Here is a 25,426-nt window from a genome sequence, read left to right as displayed (position 1 = left end):
TAATGTCTAAACTTGAGGGAATATTATGGAATGCTGAGACTCACTGGGATTCACTTCAGTTATGTCCTCTACATAGAGTAAGGGATATATTTTCTATGTACATAGAAATCTTTGATTAATTTATGTGACTTATTTTCTAAGTGTACCACTTATAAATAAAGACTTATCTTGTACACAATTTGTGTGACCACAGATTATGAAAATTTCTTTTCTTCTGATTGAAATAATGGTCAGTTTCCTTATAAGTTAGATGCTATTCAATGAGCATTCATAATAGAGGAAACAAATTTTATTTTTTCCACAATATTTAAAAGATATAGAGAAAATACAAATGTTAATTCACGTAAAAACGCTTTTACAGTAGTCTCCCTTATCCATAGGGGATACATACCAAGACCTTCAGTGGATGCCTGAAACTTTGACTAAACAGTACTGAACTCTATGTATACTAAGTTTCTTTGATCTGATAACCAAGATGGATTCCAAGTAACTAACAGTTTTACAGCGTGCATATGGTAGATAAAGGAATGATTCACATCCACTGCAGGATAGAGCAGGACAAAGTGAGATTTCACGATGCTACTTAGAATGGTGCGCAATTTAAAACTTACGAATTATTGATTTTTTGAAATTTCCGTTTAGTATTTCCAGACTTTTATTGATCTCAGGTAACTGAAATCATGGGAAGTCAAACTCAGGAAAAGGGGATAGTACTGTATAAGATTTTAAATAAACTTGTTAATAATATTGCTTATATTTTGTCATAGAAGATAGGGGTCAAGAAAAATTATGTCCTTAAAAATACCATTTTTAAAAATTATTAATTAAATTTGAATTTATTTTAAATATGAGTAAATATTTCTTTTTAAATGAAAATTTGAAAATAAATTTAATCTTCTCTAAGAAAATTAAAGAAGAGTCTCCTTTTACATTTATATTTTAAAGTTATAACTTGCTGGAATTTGGTTTTATTGCAAGATGCCCTCCAATAAATGTTCAACATACTAGCAGTTTTTGTATGCAATACTATATTGATCTCAAATTAGTAATTGTTGCTTGAAATAATGTAATTCATAAACACATAGAGGGTAGTTCTCTAAGAAATTGGAATAACTGGACATAAATCCACTGATTGGAAAGAAGGATACCGTTCCAATTTGTCATATAGTTGTGTTGATTTTTTTTATATGAGAGGAGGCAGAGACTCACATCAAGGAACTCATGGAAAAACTCAGGGACATTTCTTTGATAAAGCTGATTTAAAGTGATACTTCACTATAAGAAAAATTATTGCCGTTAATTTTTATTATTTACTTAATAATAAAAGGTAGTCAGAATTATTTTATACTTTCTAAACTATAGTTTTCTCTTAATACTATAAATTTGAGTCCCTGTTTTAATCCAAAGATTAGTTTTCCTCAAGCAAATATTTGCAAAGCATACGCAATGTACTCACAATACTCAAACAATTTCATATGCTTTAAAAAGCAAGTATATTCTGACATGAGAGACATTAGTTGGAATTCACTGACTACCCGTAAACAGCCCATACTAACTGCAATCAACACATGTAAAGAAAATACTATTTTGAATGTTTAATGTGACAGAAAGTAACACTGTTGAAGAGGAAAAAATGTTAACGTATTTGTAATTGATGTTACTTTTAACTGATTTTGGTAGAATAGTAAGATATATAGAATATGATAGAAGATCATTGATTAAACTAGATTTTTAGATCTCTGCAGTTTTATTTAGTTAAGCTTTAGAATCATTTATCAGTCAACAGTGGAATTTTGTTTGTATTAAACTTCACATACTTTTCATAAAAACAAGTTGTAAAAATTCTATTAAAATGTAAATGTCCAAAATTGTGTAGTTATGTTGTCTTCACCAGATGTAGCCTTAGATTTGATGAGTCTAAGAATAAGAAGAAAATTCTAACAATTGTTTCAGATTTTATAACTATATCTATATGATTTTTATTCTATATTCTGATATCCAGATATGAGTGTTATTTTATATAAAAATTATGATTAAATAAACCCATAACATTTTATTCAAATTCATTTGTGCAATATGAGGCAAATTATAAGCAAGCCAATAAGAAAAAAAAACAGATATAATTTGATTAAAATATTGGGGACAAAGTTACCTTGAGAAATTGACTCAAACATCACTTGAGAGTTATAAATAACTTGAATGTTTAAATATGACCACTTAAAGGAGCTATTTGTCTAAGAGCTTAAAACAGGAATGTTTTTTCTGAAAGTAATCTTCTAATGGTTGTTATTAACCTTCTTCTATAACATGAAATTTGCTTTTACTCCTTTCATGTTTACTTGACCTGTAGGTAGATGGAAATATCTTCGTTTTTTCAATCATATCCATGTTGATATTTCCTCCAAAAATCAGTATGTAGGAACATTGGTGTATTTAACTGAAGTTTGCAAAAATAATTCTATTAGTCCTTTGATTCATTTGAATACTTTTGCACTATTTTAGATTTTCTATACAGAATATATGGGACCACTGTTTCCCAGAAGGAGACTATATAGACAGCACACATCAGCCGTTAGAGTATTTGAATATGTATCAAAGATAAATTAAAATAACCCAGATGAGTTATTTCCACACCTAGTGGGCAATGTGAGCCTTCTGAAGACTAACTCTATAACAGATAACTCTAAACGAAGAATGCTATGAAACAAAATAACTACCTGAAGATTTTGAAGAGTATACATAAACAAGAACACAATGTAAGAAAATGGAAACTTGGAGAACTCAGTAGAATGGAGGTGAATTTCTTTATGTTTCTTTCTTCCCCTCTCCTTCTCTCCCTCCCTCCTTCCCCTTCTCTCTCTCCTTCCCTCCTTCCCCTCTCCCTCTCTTCCTTTCTTCTTTGCCTTTTTCCTACCTTCCTTCATTCCTCCCTTCTTTTCCAGCTTTTTGCTTTTCTTGGGCAGCAGTTACAGGATGACTACATGGACAACTAAATGTATGATTTAAAAACACTACCGGGCCGGGCGCGGTGGCTCAAGCCTGTAATCCCAGCACTTTGGGAGGCCGAGGCGGGTGGATCACGAGGTCAAGAGATCGAGACTATCCTGGCTAACATGGTGAAACCTCGTCTCTACTAAAAATACAAAAAACTAGCCGGGTGTGGTGGCGGGCGCCTGTAGTCCCAGCTACTTGGGAGGCTGAGGCAGGAGAATGGCGTAAAACCCGGGAGGCGGAGCTTGCAGTGAGCCGAGATGGCGCGACGGCACTCCAGCCTGGGAGACACAGTGAGACACCGTCTCAAAAAATAAATAAATAAATAAATAAATAAATAAATAAATAAATAAAAACACTACCAATTTTCTGGTGAGAAGAACCAGGAGGATGATTCTAAGAAATCAGGAAAATGAATCTAAGAAACTGACTAACAGTCAGGGAAGTTTTGGAGGAGAGAGAGTCAGAAAATAGGATTCTGTATAATTTCTGTAGAAACTCCTTACAAGTCTCCTCCAAATTCCCTGCCCCTACATCCCGGTAGATGCTAAATAAGACCACTTCAAAGTAGGAAAGAGTCCAGCAAAAGGAATCACTCCTAATGGCCCTCATACTATATGACAGAAAGGCCAATTTCCTATTTCCCTTTGTTATAAGCTAAAAAATAGCTGCCCTCTCACCTTCCCTCACCCCAAAGGTATTCACATCAAATCCTGGAACCTCTGATTGTAGCTTATATGTCAAAAGATGTGATTAAATTAAGGATCCTGAGAGGAGGAGTTTATCTCGAATTATCATGTGAGCCCTAAATGAATCAAATGCATCCTTATAAGAGAACAGAAGAGAGTTTCTAGAGTAACTGCCAAAAGAATAGAGGATGGTAGGAAGATGGAGACAGAGGTTGCACTGATGTGGGCTCAAGTCAAGGAATGCTGCCAGCTCCAGAAGCTGGAAGAAGCAGCGAATTCAATCTCTCTTGGAGCCTGCCAACACTGATGTTGGACTTCTGGTCTCCAGAACTATGAAAGAATAAATGTATTTTTATTGTTTTAAACCTCCATGTTTGTAGTAGTTTGTTCCTGCACCACAGGACAAAAATATACTGTCTCTCCAGATGGGTATATCGTCTGTGGAACTATTGCTCCAGGGTGATATATAGTGCAATAAACAAAAATTATAATTAAATTTCCTCACTCAAATTTCTACTTAACACTCTCATTAAATAAGAGTGAAATGGGAAGGAATAACATTTGAATCGCATGATTTTTCTGTAGAAGGACGTATCACTGTGCATACATTTATGACATTTTATGTTTAATAAGTTTTATTACAATGTTATCTTAGAAGAAGATGATAAAACAATGCAAACACCATTTAAAAATATCAATGTAATTATAATATTTAGATGGCTTAGGGTATAGATATATAAGTAAAGAAAAAATTGGTGCCCTTGATTTTAACCAGCTTATTTTTTCAATTCGTGGGTGTTTGGAGAAAACACTGTGATATGGTTTGGCTATGTCCCCACCAAAATCTCATCTTGAATTGTAGTTCTGATAATTCTCACGTGTTGTGTAAGGGACCTAGTGGTTGGTAATTGAATCATAGGGGCGGATATCCTCATGCTGTTCTCATGATAGTGAGCGAGTTCTCATGAGATCTGGTGGTTTTATAAGGGGCTTGTCCCCCTTTGCTTGGCACTTGTCTGTCCTGCTACCATGTGAAGAAGGACATGTTTGCCTCCCATTCTACCATGATTATAATTTTCCTGAAGGCTACCCACCCATGCTGAACTCTGAGTCAATTAAAACTTTCTTTTGTAAATTACTCAGTCTCAGCAGTTCTCATAGCAGCATGAGAACAGACAAATACACACTGTACCCATGTTTCCTCTGCTCTCACACCAACACAACAATCAACACAGAAGACTCTGTGACCAAATGTGGGAGCAGTTTCTTCCCACCACCAAGTGAGCAATCAGTTCTTCAGTGGACACCAGCTGGGTGTTCTGTAGTTTTTTCTGACACTATCTACCTGGAGATAGTGTCAGATGTCTCAGGTTGATGGCTCAATCCACAAGACGGCCTACCCCCATACCAGGCACAATTCTGGGTCTCCAGGACTTCTGACCTAAGCTTCAAGTTGAGGTTTCCGTGATGCCCTCTTTGGGTTTAATTAATTAGCTGGAACAGCTCACAGAATTCAGGAAAACACTTACATTTACAGGTTTATTACAAAGGATATCACAAATGGAGAGACACATAGGGCAAGATATGGGGGAAGAGGCATGCGCTTCTATGAACTCCCTGGGAATGTCACCCTCTAGGAACCTCCACATGTTCAGTCATATGGAAGCTCTCCAAACCCAGTACTTTTGGGTTTTTGTGGACAACCTTGTAGAAATATAATTGGCCTCCAGGTTGTGGGGTGAGACGCTGGAAGGTCATATCACTAACTATAAGAAAGTCAGGGGAAGATTTGTGTAAGGTTAAGGTCATACTTGAAAAGTAAAGGACATTTCCCCAGGTTGTTATCTGCTCCTGTATCTAAAATATTTAGATTACAGTAGAGATTTAATATGGTTTTCCTATTGTTCATGACAACTTTTTTCTCGAGTATATCTTAATTTGTATTCTTACTGAAAATGTTATTCATTTTTACCTAATCTTGTACTATTTCTAAAAAAGTTTTTAGATTTTCTTGGGTTTCTCAGTATACCTTGCTATTATCTGAAAATACTGAAAATCTTCCTATTTATATTAATTATTTGTAGTTCTTTGACTATGTGTTGCTTTGACTGGCTTTTCTGGAAAAATGTAACATAATGAAATTTTTGGTCCTCTAATTTTGTTGGAAGGATTTTTATTGTTTCATCACTATGTAACATGTTTACTATTGCTTTGTAATAAATATTTTATAACACTAAGAATGGATCCTAGTCTTTTAAAATACTATATTATTTAAGAGTTTTTAATGTCAGTCTTATCAGTGTTTTGCAAACTAGGTTAAAAAATGGTAGAATGTTTTGTGATACCTCTTGTTGGAAACATTTAAAAAAATACATTGAAAATCTCTTTTGACCTAAATATTTGGTATAATAATTGGAAATATTTTTTATTCTTCTCTATATATGATTTCTTTACTGTTGAGGTTTTGTGTGTATGTGTATTTTTAATTTTATTTTTAGAAGTTGTAGGTTCACATAAATATTGAGCAAAAAATACAGATTTCCCATATACCCTTTGTTCCCCACTTTAGCGTATCCAACTCTCAGCATCCTATACTAGAATAATACATTTGTTAAAATCAATGAATCTAATATACTAACACATTATTATCATCCAGAGTCAGTAGTTCACATTACAGTTCACCAGCAGCATTGTATATTCCATAGGTTTTGACAAATGTATAATGACATTTATCCAGCATTGTAGTATCATTCAGAACAGTTTTCACTGCCTTAAAAATCCTCTCTGCTCCTATGAGAGTCCTCTCTCCCTTCCCCCTGAGCAACCACTGAATGTTTTATTTTCTTTGTACTTTTTGCCATGTAGTTGGAATCATGCAGTTTACGGATTTTTAAAATGACTTATTTTCCTTAGTAATATGCATGTAAGTTTCCTCCATTCCTTTTCATTGCTTAGTAACTCATATTTTTAGTGTCCATTGTCTGGATGTTCTACAGTTTATTTATGCATTCACCTACTAAAGAACATCTTGGTTGGTTCCAAGTTTTGGCAATTATGAATAAAGTTACTATAAACATCATGTGCAGGCTTTTGTGTGGACATAAATTTTCAACTGATTTTAGTAAATACAATGGGGTATGATTCCGTGGATCATATAGTCAGAGAATATTTGTTCCGTTTTGTAAGAAACTGTGGAACTGTCTTGCAAAGTAGTTTTACCATTTTGCATTCCCATAGCAATTAAGTGCTATTGTCAGTGTTTTGGAATTTGACCATTTTAGTAGTTGTGCAGTGGTTTTCACTGTTGTGCTAACTTGCAATTCAATAATGACATGTGGTGTGGTGTTGATCATCTTTTCATATGCTTATTTGTCATGTGTATATCTTATTTGATTAGCCATTTGATCGTTTGCCCATTTTTTAATCCAGTGGTTCATTTTAGCTTTGTAGTGTAAATTTTTAGTTTCCTTGGCTTTAGTACTTCCTAAGCTTGTTGCATTGAATGCTTAAATAATTTATTTCATATTATTATTTCTGTAATAAATTTGAATTTGTATTTTCCTAACTACAACTTTTAATACATCTTGTAACTATTGACAAAAAATTATTTAAATATCCTGCATTTTCACTCTTGATTTTCCTTTGCTTTCTTTGGAGATAAAATTGCTCTCAGGCACCCAGGCTGAAGTGCAGTGACATGATCACATGGCATGATCAGAAAAACCTTTTTCTCCCAGGCTCAAGCAATCCTCCCACCTAATCCTCTGGAATAGCTGAGACTAGAGGCACACACCACCACACACAGGTAATTGTGTTAATTCATTTTTTTTTTTCCAGATATAGGGTCTCACTATTACTTCCAGGCTAGTCTTAAACTCCTAGGCTCGAGCTATCCACACACCTCAGTCTCCTGAAGTGCCAGGATTACAGGTATGAGTCACCATGCCTGGCCCTGTCTTTTTTAAAAGAGAGTTTTTTTTTTGTTTTTTTTTGTTTTTTTTTTTTCTGTGTGTGTGTGTGTGCATGAAAATTTTTAAGTTGATACATAACACACATTCTGAAAGGTACATTACTTTCTGGTAGTGTACTACTCTTGATTTTCAGAGCAACAAATCTGTGAATCCCCAAACAAGTTAAAATAAAATATTACGTGCAACCCAAAAGCCCAATTCGTACCCTGCATTCACTACTCATCACTCCTAAAGGCAAACCAAAACCCTGAGTTTCGTGTTACTTTAATTTCCATAGAGTAATCCTGCCAAATTTGACATTATATAATGTTAACTATATTGCATAATTAATCAGATATTGTTGGTAGATTTGTGAGTTTTAGTATAGAAGCCATTTCTTATTTTTAAAATAATTTTGTATAGTATTGAATTATATAATATAAATATAACACTATTCATTTTATAGTTCATGGGCATTTTATTTGTTTTCATTTTTGGCTATTGTGAATATTGAAGTACATGTTAATGAATATATTCTCAAGAATAAAAATGTTAGTCATAGGGTATGAGAATTTTTATTAATCCTGCCAAGAATTTCCCAGTCTTTATGTCATTTTATATTTCCATCAGCTGTGACTATTTCTCACTGATACACTGCTTTGCCTTAGTGAAATATGTTTTATCCCCAAGTTTTGAAAATATTCTTTTTATGTTTTCTTCTAGAGAACTTACATATTTTAAAATTAACATGTGTATCTATAGTCCAAATTAAACAAAAAACATGTAAGGTGTAATAACAAAGTCAGCACCCATTTGTTGTTCTTTTATATGGTGTTTTTGTCTATTTTGTGTTGCTATCATATAATGTTTGTTCGTAAAGAAAGGCAGTTTATTGAGGTGACAGTACTGCAGGCTGAGAAGTCTAAGGGCATGGCCCTGGCTTCTGGTAAAAGCTCTTATGCTGCATCACAATCATAATGTAATGGAAAGATTCAAAGAGAAAGTGGACATGTATGAAGAGTACTGCTGGCTTTACAAAAACCACCTCTGGCAGGAAATAATTTATTTCTGTAAAAATCAGTCTCTTGAGAGTGAGATCTCACTGCTGCAAGAACAACACCAAACCATTCATGAGAGATCTTCTCCCATAACTTAAACTCCTCTCACTGAGCCCCATCTCCCAACATTTGCAAAGTTGGGTGTATTAGTCTTTTCTCACACTACCTACTATAAAGAACTACCTGAAACAGGGTAATTTATAAAGAAAAGAGGTTTACTTGACTCAAGTTACTGCACACTTAACAGGAAGTATGACAGAGAAGCCTCAGAAAACTTTTAAACCATCAGATCTCATGAAAGATCTCATTATTACGAGAACCCATGATCCAATCACCTCTGACCAGGCTCTTCCCCTGATACGTGAGGATTACAATTCTATATGAAATTTGGATGAGAACACAGAGCCAAACTATATTATTCTGCCTCTGGCACCTCCCAAATATCATGTTCCAAATCTTAACTCATTCCAGCATTAACTCAGAAGTCCAAGTCCAAAGTCGCACCTGACACAATGCAAGTCCCTTCTGCCTGTGAGTCTGTAAAATCAAAAGCAAGTTACCTACTTCCTAGATACAATGGGGGTATAGGCATTAGATAAATGCTCCTTTTACAAAAGGAAGAAATTGGCCAAAACAAAGCAGTTGCAGGGACCACACAAGTTCAAAACCCAGTGGTGCATTCGTTAAGTCTTAATGCTCTGAAATAATCTCCTTTGACTCCTTCCCTCACATCCAGGGCACAATGATGCAAGTGGTGGGCTCCCACAGCCTTGGGAAGCTCTGCCCCTGTGGTTGTGCAGGGTAGACCCCCATTCCCGGCTGCTTTCATGGGCTGGCATTGAGTACCTGTGGCTTTTCCAGGTGCATGGTGCAATCTATCAGTGGATCTACAATTCTGGGTTCCGGAAGATAGTGGTCCTCTTCTCACAGATTCATTAAGCAGTTCCTCAGTGGTGACTTTGTGTGGGGGCTCTGACTCCACATTTCCCCTCCATATTTGCCTAGTAGAAGTTCTCCTTGAGGGCTCCTCCCCTGCAGCAGGCTTCTGCCTGGACATTTAGGCATTTCCATACATCCTTGAAATGCAGTCAGAGGTTCCTAAACCTCAACTCTTGCCTTTTGTGTACCCACACGCCCTACACAATGTCAAAGTTGCCAAAGCTTGGGACTTGTACCTTCTGAAGCAATGGCTCAAGTTATGCCTTGGTCCCTTTTAGCCATGGCTGGAGCTGGAGTGGCTGGGATGCAAGGTGCCGTGTTCTGAGACTGTACAGAGCATTGGGATCCTGGGCGTGGCCCACAAAACCATTTTTCCCTCCTAGGCTTCTAGGCCTGTGATAGGAGGGGCTTTTGCAAAGGTCTCTGACATGCACTTGAGACATTTTCCCCATTGTCTTGGCTATTAACATTCAATTCCTCATTACTTAGGCAAATTTCTTCAGCCTGCTTGAATGTCTCCCTAGATATTGTGTTGTTGTTTTGTTTTGTTTTGTTTTCTACCATATGGTCAGGATGCAAATTTTTCAAACTTTTATACTCTGCCTTTAAATATATGTTCCAATTTCATACCATCTCCTTTCCACATGTATGAGCATTCTCTCTTAGACACAGCCAGGTCATGCAATACATATTACTGCATGTTTTTTTTGTTTGTTTGTTTTGTTTGTTTGTTTTAATCAAAAGCCAGGTTATATCTTGAATGCTTTGATACTTAGAAATTTGTCTGGCCAGATATCCTAAATCATCTTTTTCAAGTTCAAAGTTCCGCAGATCTCTAGGGCAAGGTCAAAATGCTGCCAATCTCTTTGATAAAGCATAGCAATAATGACCTTTATTCTAGTTCCCAATATTTCCTTATCTCCATCTGAGATCACTTCAGCCTAGACTTCACTTTCCATATCACTAACCAGCATTTTGATCAAAATCATTTAACCAGAATCTAGGAAGACCTTCCCACATCCTCATGTCTTCTATTGAGCCCTTCAAACTGTTCCAACTTCTGCTCATTACCCAGTTCCAAAGTTGCTTCTACATTTACAGGTATTTTTACAGCAGTGCCCCAGTATTGGTACCAATTTTCTGTGTTAGTCTGTTCTCACACTGCTATAAAGAACATCTGAGATTGGGTAATATATGAATAATAGAGGTTTAATTGACTCACAGTTCTGCAGGCTTAACAGGAAGCATCACTAGGAGGCCTTAGGAGACTTACAATCATGGCGGAAGGTGACGGGGAAGCAAGCACATCCTTACCTTGGCAAGGCAGGAGAAAGAGAGCAAGAGAGGAAGTTCCGCACCCTTTTAAATCATCAGATCTCATGAAAATTCACTCACTGTCATGAGAACAGCATGGCGGAAATCTGCCTCCATGATCTGGTCACTTCCCAACAGGCGCCTCCCCTAACATGTGAAGATTACAATTTGACATGAGATTGGAATGGGAATACAGAGACAAACCATCTTATTGGGGGTCAAATTTCAATATGAGTTTTGGTGAGGACAAACAGATCATTTCCAAATGACAGCCTATGGCTATCGAATTAAGTCAGAACCATTTATTTAAGTGCTTATTCTTTTCACAGCTGCTTTCTACCACTTTATAATTAGTCAAAAGTCTACATATTTCGGGATCAATTACTAGATTCTATTACATTGATTTCTTGCAGAAATATCCCACTGATTTAATTGTTGTAATATAATGAGAAGTATCAAGATCATCTTACTAAGGTAAGAGAGGAGGAAGGAGAATTAGTCAGGAAGAGGCCATGACACACATCTGATAAAATCTAGACCAACATAATGAGGTTATCTGTACTAAAAAGGAATTTCTCTTTTGGAAGGAAAATCTAGATCCTGCTACCCCTATCATGATTAGTTACTACTGTGCTTAGTTGTTACCTGGTGGCTACTCAGAAATAACATGAACTTTTGTTCAGTCCAACAGTGGATTCTGAAATTATAATGACTAGGGGCTGTAAGTCAACTTCTCCAACCTAGAGAGTAAGTTCCTTCTTGGGAGGAGTAATGAGTATCTTACTTCTAGTGCTGCTGCATGTTTTAATGTTTTCTGCCTCCAGAGAAAATTTATGTGTGCCTTTATCAGGTGACTATGTCAGATCACGTTAACCTAATCAGCAGCTGGGAAGATGTCAAGCTGTGCTTCACTGATAGTAATAAACCATTCATTACAATACAGGACTTTAAGTACTGAAAGAAAAATATAATATTAATGCAAATATTAGGTTTAGAGAGGCAGTGATGTTGAAAAATAACAATGTTTATTGGTAAAAGAGTTACCCATTATTACTACATAAGCAATGAAAAATCATTACCAGATATTTTCTACTGCATATACTGTAGACTATTTGAATCTTCCCAATCATCCAAGCTTCCTTACTTAATAGTCTTTAGACTATAAAATTCTTCATAGTCTTCCTATACATCCTTCAGCTCTACTTATCAATTAGCTACCTTAAATGTTCAATTGCTGAAAGGACTTGCTGGACTCAGTTTACACTCTTGGAACAATTTTTTTTTATGGATTAAGAATACTATACACCAATAGAAAGAAAGGATTTATATTTAAAGGGAATCTTAAGTGTACACTAAAATCAATGCCTGTCATGAACATAAATAGAAAAATATATTTATAGCATACCCTGTTAAATTCAGCAATATATCAAGATGATAGTCCATCACGACCCACTGGAATTTTTCCCAGTAATGCAGAATTGGTTTAACCTTCAAAAGTAATCAGTACCATTCACATTAAGAGTATAAAGGAAAAAAATTATGAACTCATTAGCATATGGCGGTATTTGGCAAAATATAATACGTACTCATGACTAAAATCCTCAGTACACTAAAAAGAAAAGAAAACTTTTTCAATATGTTAAAATATATCTGTATAAACATACTACTAACATCAGACACACAGCTCATATTTTGAACACTCTACCTTCCCTTCTATTAGAAATAAAGCAAGTATTTCTACAGTCAGTCACTGATATTAGATTCAGATTGTACAGGAGGCCTTAGCAAATTCAACCAGAGGAGGAAAAAGGTAAAAAGGCATAACAACTTATAAAGAAAGGGAGAAATGTCTATCTCACTGCCATATTAGAGCTAATATATTTATTATTATCTACTAGAAGTATTATATTTAGCAATGGTGTGTGTCACAGAAACTTTAGTTGTTTTTAGTAATATCATTTTGAAATATTTCATGACTTTATGTTACTTTGTGAAAACGCAACAATGTACACTAAATTAATAAATAATAATCATTTATTAGGCTAATAAAAACCTCAATTTTCACAAATATATGCTCTTTGTTATATTTAAAAACCAATAATATTTAAAACAATATTCCTATGAAAATGTCCATTATTTCAGATATTAGATTCTTGGGATAGTCTGAGAAAATATGATTAAAAACCACTCATAAAATTGTAGAAAGAAATGTGAAAAATTTACAAATGTGTGTAACAATTAATTAATATAAAGTGTATTTCTGGGGCCCTTGATATACTATCCAAGTTCCTTCAAATACAGAAAAAGAAACATAGAATTTGACAACATTTGACCAAACTTAATAAATAGTTGAAAAAAATAGAATCATCACAAAAATGGAGACAAAATTAGAGAGAAGAGTAAATTGATTTTGTTCACAATTGGCAAAATAGTAAAGAGACTAGAAAATGGAAATTTAAAAAGTGAGCCAAAGAAAATGAACAAAAGATAAAATGGACCATAGGCCAAATTACAAAGTCTGTAATTTGGAATGGAGGTGGAGGAGATCCTATGACATTGCTCAGTTACCCCTGGGACAATAGACGTTAGAATTATAATTAGCTCTAGTTGTTAAAACAGACAAATGTCAACACCTCAAGCATTATACAATAAGTGTTTATTTTTCCTAATAAAAGTTACTTGACTTTATTTGGAGTTACACCCTCTATGTCATCTGACTATCAAAATTACCATTGTAGGAGAAAAGAGGAATAGCGGAGGCACCTGAGTTTCTAAGTGCCTTTGCCTAGAAATGATTTTTTTTGACTTCTTAGCTACAATCAGTTACATGGTATCTATCTAACTTTATTTGAAACTAAGAAATACAGGAGAGTTAAAAAAATATTAGAGCAACTTCTTTTATTTCAACAATATTTTCATTAACTTTATGCTTGATATGGTTTTGCTCTCTGTCCCCACCCAAATCTCACCTTGAATCATAATAATCCCCATGTGTAAAGGACAGGAACAGGTGGAGGTAATTGGATCATGAAGGTGATTTCCCCATGCTGTTCTTTTGATAATGAATGATTTTCACAAGATCTGATGGTTTTATAAGTGTCTGGCATTTCCCCTGCTTGCACACATTCTTTCTCCTGTTGCCCTGTGAAGAGGAGCCTTCCGCCATGATTGTTAATTTTCTGAGGATTCCTCAGTCCTGTGGAACTGTGAGTGAATTAAACCTTTGTTCTTTATACATCACCTAGTCTCAGGTATTTCTTTAAGCAGCATGAGATTGGGCTAACACAATGCTTGAATTTTTTAATTCTATTATTATATTTAGGCTTATTTTTCAATAATGCACTTGTATACATATATAGTCCTTGGTTCTTGAGATTTCCATAATGATTCTGTGGAGGTCACTTCTAGTATAAACTAACTCTCTTGCATTGTCTGAAGCAATGCTAATTTTCTCTCATAGATTATTCACGAATAATAAAAGAGAGCATCATTTTTGAGCATGTAAGAACTTCACTAGAGGAGAGACGTTAGTCAAGCAAGAGATAATTGAAAATATTAGATAAAATGAGAGGTTGTAAATATTTAACACTTTTAAATGTAGGAAATAAAGGAATAAAAAAAGTCAGTATTCAATGTTATATATCCTGAAAATATAGAAATGACATATTTAAGTAAAATTAGGAGAGATGCAAACAAGAAGTGTTTCAAGGCCCGTGCAATGTCTCATACCTGTAATCCCAGCACTTTGGGATGCTGAGGCAGGTGGATCACCTGAGGTCAGGAGTTCAAGATGAACCTGGCCAACATGGCGAAACCACATCTACACAAAAATATAAAAATTAACCAGGCATGACGGCCGGTGCCTGTAATCCCAGCTACTCGGGAGGCTGAGGCAGGCGAATCCCTTGAACCCAGGAGGCGGAGGTTGCAGTGAGCCGAGTTTGCTCCATTGTACTCCAGCCTGGGTGACAGAGCCAGACTCTGCCCCGACCCCACCCCCTACCCTCCAAAAACACTGTTTCAAGTTAGGAAGAAACAACTCACTAAACAATAAATAATTTATGTATATTGGAACTTTTTTCTTTCATCAGACACCAGAAAAAAATTTCAAAGGATCAAATACATTCCCAAAAAAACTCAAATATTTACATATGTTAAATAAAATAATGGAAACGTTAGTGACCTCTGATCAATTGTTTTACATGTTTTGGATACAATTGGTTTATTATTATTATTATTATACTTTAAGTTCTCGGGTACATGTGCACAAAGTGCAGGTTTCTTACATATGTATACATGTGCCATGTTGGTGTGCTGCACTCATTAACTCATCATTTACATTAGGTATATCTCCTAATGCTATCTCTCCCCTCTCCCTCTCCCCACAAGAGGCCCCAATGTGTAATGTTCCCCTTCCTGGGTCCAAGTGATCTCATTGTTCAATTCCTACCTATGAGTGAGAACATGTGGTGTTTGGTTTTCTGTTCTTGCAATAGTTTGCTGAGAATGATGGTTTCCAGCTGCATCCATGTCCCTACAAAGGACATGAACTCATCCTTTTTTATGACCGCATAGTATTCCATGGTGTATATGTGCCACATTTTCTTTTATTATTATTATTATTATTATTATTATACTTGAAGTTCTAGGGTACGTGTGCACAACGTGCAGGTTTGTTACATATGTATACTTGTGCCATGTTGGTGTGCTGCACACATTAACTCATCATTTACCTTAGGTATATCTCCTAATGCTATCCCTCCACCCCACCACTACAATAGGCCCTGGTGTGTGATGTTCCCTTTCCCGGGTCCAAGTGAGCTCATTGTTCAGTTCCCACATATGAGTGAGAACATTTGGTTTTCTGTTCCTGGGATAGTTTGCTGAGAATGATGGTTTCCAGCTGCATCCATGTCCCTACAAAGGACACAAACTCATCCCTTTTTATGACTGCATAGTATTCCATGGTGTACATGTGCCACATTTTCTTAATCCAGTCTGTCACTGATGGACATTTGGGTTGATTCCAAGTCTTTGCTATTGTGAATAGTGCTGCAATAAGCATACGTGTGCATGTGTCTTTATAGCAGCATGATTTATAATGCTTTGGGTATATACTTAGTAATGGGATGGCTGGGTCAAATAGTATTTCTAGTTCTAGATCCTTGAGGAATTGCCACACTGTCTTCCTCAGTGGTTGAACTAGTTTACAATCTCACCAACAGTGTAAAAGTGTTCCTATTTCTTCACATCCTCTCCAGCACCTGTTGTTTCCTGACTTTTTAATGATTGCCATTCTAACTGGTGTGAGATGGTATCTCATTTGGTTTTGATTTGCATTTCTCTGATGGCCAGTGATGATGAGCATTTTTTCATGTGTCTGTTGGCTGTATGAATGTCTTCTTTTGAGAAGTGTCTGTTCATATCCTTTGCCTACTTTTTGATGGGGTTGTTTGTTTTTTTCTTGTAAATTTGTTTGAGTTCTTTGTAAGTTCTGGATATTAGCCCTTTGTCAGATGAGTAGATTGCAAAAAGTTTCTCTCATTCGGTAGGTTGCCTGTTCACTCTGATGGTAGTTTCTTTTGCTGTGCAGAAGCTCTTTAGTTTAATTAGATCCCATTTGTCAATTTTGGCTTTTGTTGTCGTTGCTTTTGGTGTTTTAGACATGAAGTCCTTGCCCATGCCTATCTGTGATTCACTCTCTGCCTATTTCCTGAACTTGGGTCATCTGCTGTTTCCTTGTCCAGGTTTCTCTCCCACTTTATTCTACTGCCTCGAAATGAGAAATTTAACTTATCTGATTAGACATCACCTCGTCCAGCTACTTGTGAATATCTTATGTTCAATTTGGCTTTATAGTACCGGTATGCTCTACATGTGTTTGCTTGTGTAATCCTAATATATATAAAAGCAGTGTTTAAAATATATATCTTGTATATAATATAATATATTTCATATGTAAGAAAAGATATGTTTAAAAAGTAATATTTTTCTGTGAAACACAGAACCACATAGTTGGTGAATAAGATGTGGGAGATCCTTCATTGTGCATAATTTGATATTATTTTCTATTGGGAAACATGACAATAAACATTAGAAGTTGAAGAAAATGAAAGCATATGCCTATAAATGCTTGTTAGTCTACATTGTGAAGTGCAAGAATTCAAGTATTCGTCGAATTAAATGTTATGTTTTCGCCAAACTTTAAGTAGAAAAAAATTATTTTCTGATCTTCTGAAACTATTTTAAACACTGAGTATCACGCTTATTTTAGCATGTTGTAACCCGATCAGGTAAGATTGTATTATTTTTGCAATTTTGTAATAATTAAGAAATACAATTTCTTTTTATTTCAACATTTTATTTATTTTTCTGCACATTTTTAAGTGGTGATCACGATTTTCTAACTTCAATAAATTTGACATTATTTTTGAACTGTTTTTTTGCAACTATTTCCCTAATATGTCATTTAATATTACTTTCAGCAATGTTAGATATTTTGTTGTTTTCAGGTGCAGGATATTTTATTTTATGAGATTACATGCATAAGTATGGTAACAACTCATTTCTTTGGTACAATTCTGAGAAGGCTTTCTGTATCTAGACATAAAATACTTATGTGTTAACATATATGAGATATTTTGCTTTAGTTTAGCTCTTTATGATGTCATGTATTACATATAATTTTTTTAAATTACCTTGAAATTATTTAATTAATAGCATATTCCTATAAATATACAGTTATTTCTGATTAAAACCCTATTTTCCTAGAACTATTTTTTAAAATGTTTATCTCTGAATTTGCAAATCCAAATTTAATAAAGTCATATATATATTTTTTCCTCTATTTATTCTCTATACCTTCATTAAACTATTATTTATTATTGTTGTCAATATTTGTTTTTTCCTGACTATTGAAATGGTACATCTTATTTTATGTTATCATGAAAAATATACTACATATGGGAAATTATATCAACTGTCCTTATGTTTCTTTTATCATTACTCAGGACCTCAATTGTTTCTTTACATAATTCTCAATGATATCTTTCAACCATATAAAATACATTTATGTCATCATTCTATACATACTATTCATCCGTTTTTTTCACATATCTTTTCATTCTAAATCTTTATAGTTCAAGTTGCTATTCACAGGTTTATTTTCTTGTAAAACTGATTTTCTTATGTCAATCTCATACTTGGTATTATTTATTTTTGCGTAACTTATCGTGTTTCCTTATGTTATTATTTTCTTCATAGCTTCAATCTTTCCTTTGTCTCTGGCTTACTTAATTTATTTGATAATGACATGGTAACACATTTGGGAGTCCTAACTATATTATTTTCAAATAAGATAGGTTCCAAATAAAAGGTGTAGAATGTTTCAGTTCACTTTAACTTTTGATTTTGTTTCTCACATCTCTTTCATTCAAGTGAACAAATACTGATCAACCCAGTCTAGCAGAGTTTATATGCAATATGGTCTCAATTGCCTCACAGCTTCTTTTTGGTGACCTGTAATTAAGTTGCAGACGTGTGTGTGTGTGGGTGTGTATGTGTATGTGTGTGTGTAATATATGCAATATGGTCTCAATTGCCTCACAGCTTCTTTTTGGTGACCTGTAATTAAGTTGCAAATGTGTGTGTGTGTGTGTGTGTGTAAGTAATAAAGTTCTCTGTTACTGGTTTTCCAAATATTCCTTCTTTATTTTTACTATAATTAAAAAAATAAAATTCTATCTGCTATGAAATTTAGAAATATAACAAAGATAAATGGATTAGAATGGCTGTGAATCAAGAGTTCCATTGCTCTTCACAATTCCTTATACTGACCATTTGAACAGACAGAATGCCCTAATGTTAACAGGTATTCCGTATCATTAATATATCAATAATTTTTGCACATTGACAGGAAAGGTATATACAAATCAGTAGAGAATTGAGCAAATACAAAGGCAAGGTGCAGACTGGGAGCAATGACTGAAACCTGTAACCCCAGAACTTTGGGAAGCTGAGGTGGGAGGACCGCTTGAGCCCAGGAGTGGAAAAAAAAAAAAGCTGGATGTTGTGGCACATGCATGTAGTTCCAGCTACTCAGAGACTGAGATAGGAGGATTGCTTGAGCCCAGGAGTTGGAGGTTGCAGTGAGCCATGATTGCACAACTGCACACCAGGCTGTGAGACAGAACAAAACCCTGTCTCAAAAACAAACAAAAACATCAATAACCAAAGAAACAAACACAAGGGGGATGTTATAGAAATTTTAATCTGAATGATCAATAAACATGAGAAATGGAGATGGGGAAATGGAAATTAAATAGCAAGAAGCTATTACTTTATATATATCTTGCACGTAAAATTATTATAATAATTAGTCATCATCATCATCTGGTAATATTTATTGCTTTGTTTACAAGAGGAAATGAGCAGAATCATGTATAATTGAAGAATATGTGACTCATTTCACCTTTTTTTATTCCTTATGTTTTTGTTACTACTTTAGAAAATTAATCTGGAATTCCAGTACTTTTTGAAGTACTTGAAACCAATTCCATAAAATAAAACCTCTCGTACATAAAAATAATGAATATTAAAATAGCTAAATTAGGGTATTTTAAAAACATAAAAACCCTTAAAACTAACAATGTAGATTTATTCCTAATAACTTGGAGAAAATTTCGTGATTTGCTATTTAGTAAGAAAACCAAAATTAATTAAAATGCTAAGATCACAGTTATATATTTATATACAAATATCAGTCATTCATACATCGCAAAACAAAATTTAAAATAAAAAGAGTAATATGTACACAACACCTTCAAATATGTATCCAATAGATTAGACATAAATGAACAAATAGCCTTTCAGGTTCTTAACAGTGAAATAGAAAGGTGACGTTAAATATATTTGAAATAACACAGCTGAAATCATTCTTAGTTTCACATTGCTCTATGGATATATGTGTTAGAATTTGAACTTACTGTACCTTTTTGCTCTTTGTAAAAACTGACAAAGTCAAAGTTTTGAATATTTATTTATATCCAGCATCTTTAAAAATATTATGTACATTGTGTTTACAGAAAATTAATATTCATCCAGAAAGATACAAATTTAGTTGAAATGGTACAAAATTCAAACATTGTAAGTATAAGTTCTTCCTCTGATTCAAGAGTTAAATTATTTTGTTGAAATGCCTAGTGTTTGAAAACCAATATAATATTTTAGTTCTGAGTATTTGTGAAGAACCTTGGTCGAAGAGTGATGGAGAAAAATAAAGAAAGAGAAAACTGATATTTTTGTTCTCACTTGCCAAAGGTATTTTACAAACCTAAGAGCTACAGGTGATTTAAAGTTTAATATTTTTGACTATAGATTTAAAAATGTAATTACTTTGTTTTTCTCTGTTCTTCATAAGATTTGTTTTCACAATCCACATTTGTTTCAATACTACAAGTTTTGTGTTAACCTTTAGGGCAGTGGAATAAAATGGTTACAGGTTTTGTAATTAGCTGTGGTTGTAAAAGTCAGACATTCCAAAGGCAGAACTCACCGTCAGAGTGAACATCTGATGAAAGCCCAAAAGCACTTGCAGAATAAATATGTTGCTGTAGCAACCAGTCCTCATTTGCTACCAGCAGAAGAAAAACAAACAGAAAATGAGTAAAATGCCTCACGCTTCAATTTAAAAACACAGTTATTCCATATGAAATTATGGATAAAATTCTTAAATTCAACATTTTAACTAACAATAAGTGACAGCAACTGTTATCCTGTATTTTAAAATAAACCCATCAGAAGTAGGAAATATAAAATAATGTCTAAGCCTCTAAAAGTACAAATTTGGGGGCAAAAGAAATTTGCTTACGTTTAACATCAGTTTATTTTGTTTTAATTTCTCATAAAACATTTTTCTCTGAGATTATTTGTTGCTTCCCTGGAGGTTAAACATCACCACTGATATAGTATATTGTTACATGTTCTTCCATATCAAAAAAACATTTGATGAGCGTGTTCGGGAGGACTAGAGCAAAATGGTGCCTGTCTTAGTTTTGGCCGCTATAACAAAACTGTCATAGACCAAGTAGCTCATAAACAACAGACATTTATTTCTTACAGTTCTGAAGGCTGAGAGGTCCAAGATCAAGGCTCAGTCAGATTTGTTGTCTAATGAGATGTATAGTACATTGCTCCCAGTCTGTACCTTGCCTTTGTATTTGCTCAATTCTCTACTGATTTGTATATACCTTTCCTGTCAATGTGCAAAAATTATTGATATATTAATGATGTGGAATACCTGTTAACATTAGGGCATTCTGTCTGTTCCTTAGAGATGACACCTGCTAGCTATGTCCCAGAAAGTGAAAGGGGCAAAGCAGCTCCCTCATAGCCTCTTCTGGGTGCTAATTCCATTTATTTGGGCTTCACCACCATGAGGTAATTGACTCCAAAGGTCCTTTCAATACCATCACATTGAGGGTTAGATTTCAACGCATGAATCATGGGAGAACACAAACCTTTAGACCATAATAGGAGCTTTCTTGAAAGACAGATAAGGTTCCTGGCTTCTAGCAATGCAATAAATCTCGTATTAATTAAAGATGTTGAAAGAACAGAATGAAATGTGGTACAAATACAGTAAAATAAGCTTTATGACTATCACAGACAGTATTGTAAATGTAAATATTAGGTGTGGATTTGGCTGGATTAAGAAATAGCTGGAGAACTGGTAAAGCATTACTTCCAGGTGTATCTGTGAGGGTGTTTCTAGTAGAGACTGGCATGTAAGTCAGTGAACTAAGTGAGATAGATTGCCCTTCATTGTGGGTGGGCACCATCCAGTCACCTGGTGGTCTGGATAGAAACAAACAAAGAAGCAGTGAAAATATTTTTTTTTCTCTCTCTCCTGAAACTGAGACACCTTCCTCCTGTCATCCTTGGACATCAGAACTCTCGGCTCTCTGGCCTTGGGAATCCAGGACTTACACCCACAGCCCCCATAGTTCTCAGGCCTTCAGCCTCAAACTAAGAATTACATTATTAGCTTCTTTGGTTCTGAAGCTTTTGAATTTAAACTGTGTGCAGTATGCTACGGTATCCCAGTGTCTCCAGCTTGCAAATGGACTGTTGTGGAACTCCTGAGCATTTGTAATTGTGTGAGACAATTCTCATAGTAAATCTCCTCTTATATATCTGTATCTATAGCTATCTATTGGTTTTGACTCTCTGGAAAACCCTAATACAACTAATACAAAACCAAAGTGCATTTCAGAAAGGTAGGCCTAAAAAGCATACATTTAGAGTGAAGTGACAGGGGAACCACAATATGAAATCTTCCTTCAGGAAAGATTGCTTTAGAGGTAGCTGCTGCCTCTTTTTTTGATTAAACTAAGACATATCCAGACCAATCAGACTAGGTCATATGTACAATTGTGTTTCAAAATTTCTTTAATAAGCTCTAATGGTTTTTCAGTCTAACAGTAGCTTGATTTCTTTTTAAATTCTAACAACACAAAAGCAAACTTCAAATATTCAAGATTGAAAACAAAGTATAAAGGCTATTTTAAGGTCATGCAAAAAAGAAAACTACCTCCCATTTTAACATAGTTTAGTTAAAACATTTAAGAAATTGAGTTCTTAAATTCATCCAAGATTGAAAAAGAAAGCTGAAAACTGCAGGACTAAGCATTTTTATAATGTCAAGATAAATCCGTTTTCCGGTTTCTTTTCTGGCTTGTACTCAAAGAAAAAAAAAATTAATTAAAAACATTTTAAAATGAAGACTGTGTATTTAAATTGAAGAATTGACAGAAAAATTATTCTTGTGGTTAATCTTTTAATTAAGATATATGTAAGATGTTATTTTGATCTAAGTAGGAGATTATAAAACAATATAAAAATTAATTTTTAGGCCGGGCACAGTGGCTCATGCCTGTAATCCCAGCACTTTGGGAGGCTGAGTTGAGCAGATCACCTGAGGTTGGGAATTCAAGACCAGCCTGACAAACATGGTAAAGCCTGTCTCTACTAAAAATACAAAATTAGCTGTCGTGGTGGTGCATGCCTGTAATCCCAGCTACTCAGGGGGTCGAGGCAGGAGAATCGCTTGAACCAGGAAAGCAGAGGTTGTGGTGAGCCGAGATCATGCCATTCCCCTGCAGCCTGGGCAACAAGAGCTAAACTCCGTCTCAAAACAAACAAAAATAATTTTTTTAAATATGACATCGCATGGTCGAGTACAGACACTAATGTGAAATTTACTTTTTTATTTTTCAAAATAAATGCCAGTGAATTCAACTGAACTTACCCAAGCCACCCTAAAAGTAAAAAAACTAAAATTCTGCACTTTTAAATGCTTAATTAAAAAAAAAATTAAACTATAGCTCACCAAAGTGGAAGTGGCACAACTCACCATCACTCCAAGCGATCCACTAGCAAATTTTTTTATTGAAGGATGCGAAGTATTGATCCTGGGTGTGTCTGTGAGGGCGTGGCCAAAGGAGATTAACATTTTAGTCAGTGGGCTAGGAAAGGCAGGCCCACCCTTAATCTGGGTGGACACCATCGAATCAGCTGCCAGCATGGCTAAAATATAAGCAGACTGAAAAATGTGAAAGGAGAGGCTGGCCTAGCATCGTAGCCTACCTCATTCTTCTGTGCTGGATGCTTCCTGCCCTTGAACATCGGACTCCAAGTTCTTCAGTGTTGCAACTTGGACTGGCTCTTCTTATTCCTCAACCTGTAGACAGCCTATTGTGCGACCTTGTGATCATGTGAGACAATACTTAATAAACTCTCATATATATGTATAATATATATTATAATATATATGTATAATATAGATGCATTACGTATATGTATATATGTATAATATAATATATATAATATATATTCCATTAGTTCTGTCCCTCTAGAGAATCCTGACTAATACAACCCAAAATTGATTCAACATTTACTTATTGCATGTCTACTGTGTATAAAACTCTCAAGATAGAAAAATAATGCCTTGAATATTGTTAATAATCTATTAAAATAAATGACTATGTATGTGCATAATATTACAAATAAATTAGTAATAATACAAGGGACAACAAAGAACTCAGACTTCTTAATATTATCATATTTGATTGATGTGTTAAGAAGTGTTATTACCTTAAAGATGGGATAGCACAAAAAATGAACTGTAAAGTAAGATTCTGACATAGAGGTTAAGTGTGTAGGTCTGAATAGATGTAGAAAAAGAAGTAAAGTTTATTCTGGAATTAAATAATTGTATATTTTGACTTAAATGTAAGACAGGAAAGTAGTCAGGAAGCAAAGTACTTTACTTGAATAAAAGCCAAAATTTGTAGTACCATGAATTCTGGGTGACTATACTCTGGCAATAAATTAAATTATAACATTGCATATTTCTATGGGTATTAAGTTGCTGGTAACTAGATATAAAATAATAATGATGATCAAAATATTAGCTTTATTATCAATAATCAAGACTATTGATTGCAGACTAGGCCTATGATCAAATTTTCTCCCTACTAATCAATTAATGTACCTAAAAATGTGAGCCTTTTGACTTATCCTCATGGAGAGTTGACTATTGGAAAAGTTACTTAGACAGTTGCTTAGAATGTCTCATTGAGGAAGTGTTGCAAAGGGAGGTGACATATGATCATGCCCTTTGACAGATGTAAACATGGCTTTTTAATACATATAAATATGACTTGTTAATTGTTTTACTGATGCATAATGATTGTGCATATTTCTGGAGTACATGTGATGTTTTGATACATGTATAAAATGTATAGTAGTGAAATCAGGGTAATTGAGATATCTATTATCTCAAATACTTATAAGTTATTTGTGTTGTGGATATTCTAAAATCTTTTTTTAGTTACTTTGAAATACACAATAAGCTATTACCAACTACAGATATCCCACTGTACTGTTGAACTCCAGAATTTATTCCTTCTACCTAACTGTATGTTTTTACCTGTATTTAGTCCATTTTCATACTGATAAAGACATACCAGAGACTTGGAAATTTACAAAAGAAAAAGGTTTATTGGATTACAGTTTTACATGGCTGGAGAAGCTTCACAGTCATGGCAGAAGGTGAAAAGCACAGCTCACATGGCACCAGATGAGAGAAGAGAGATTGTGCAGGGAAACTCCTGTTTTTATATAACCATCAGATCTCATTAGACATATTCACTATCACAAGAACAGCACAGGAAAGACCTGCTCCAATGATTCAATTCCCATGGGGTTACTCCCACAACACGTGGGAATTCAAGATGAGATTTGGGTGGGGACAGAGCCAAACCACATCATTCCACCCCTGACTCTTCCCAAATCTCATTTCCTCACATTTCAAAACCTGTCATCCCTTTCCAACAAGTTCCCCAAAGTCTTAACTCACTTAAGAATTAACTCAAAAGTCCACAGTCCAAAGTCTCATTTGAGACAAGGCAAGTCCCTTCCACCT

This window comes from Theropithecus gelada, chromosome 6 (assembly GCF_003255815.1).
Source record: "Theropithecus gelada isolate Dixy chromosome 6, Tgel_1.0, whole genome shotgun sequence".
Lineage (NCBI taxonomy): Eukaryota > Metazoa > Chordata > Mammalia > Primates > Cercopithecidae > Theropithecus > Theropithecus gelada.
This window is presented reverse-complemented; position numbering follows the sequence as displayed.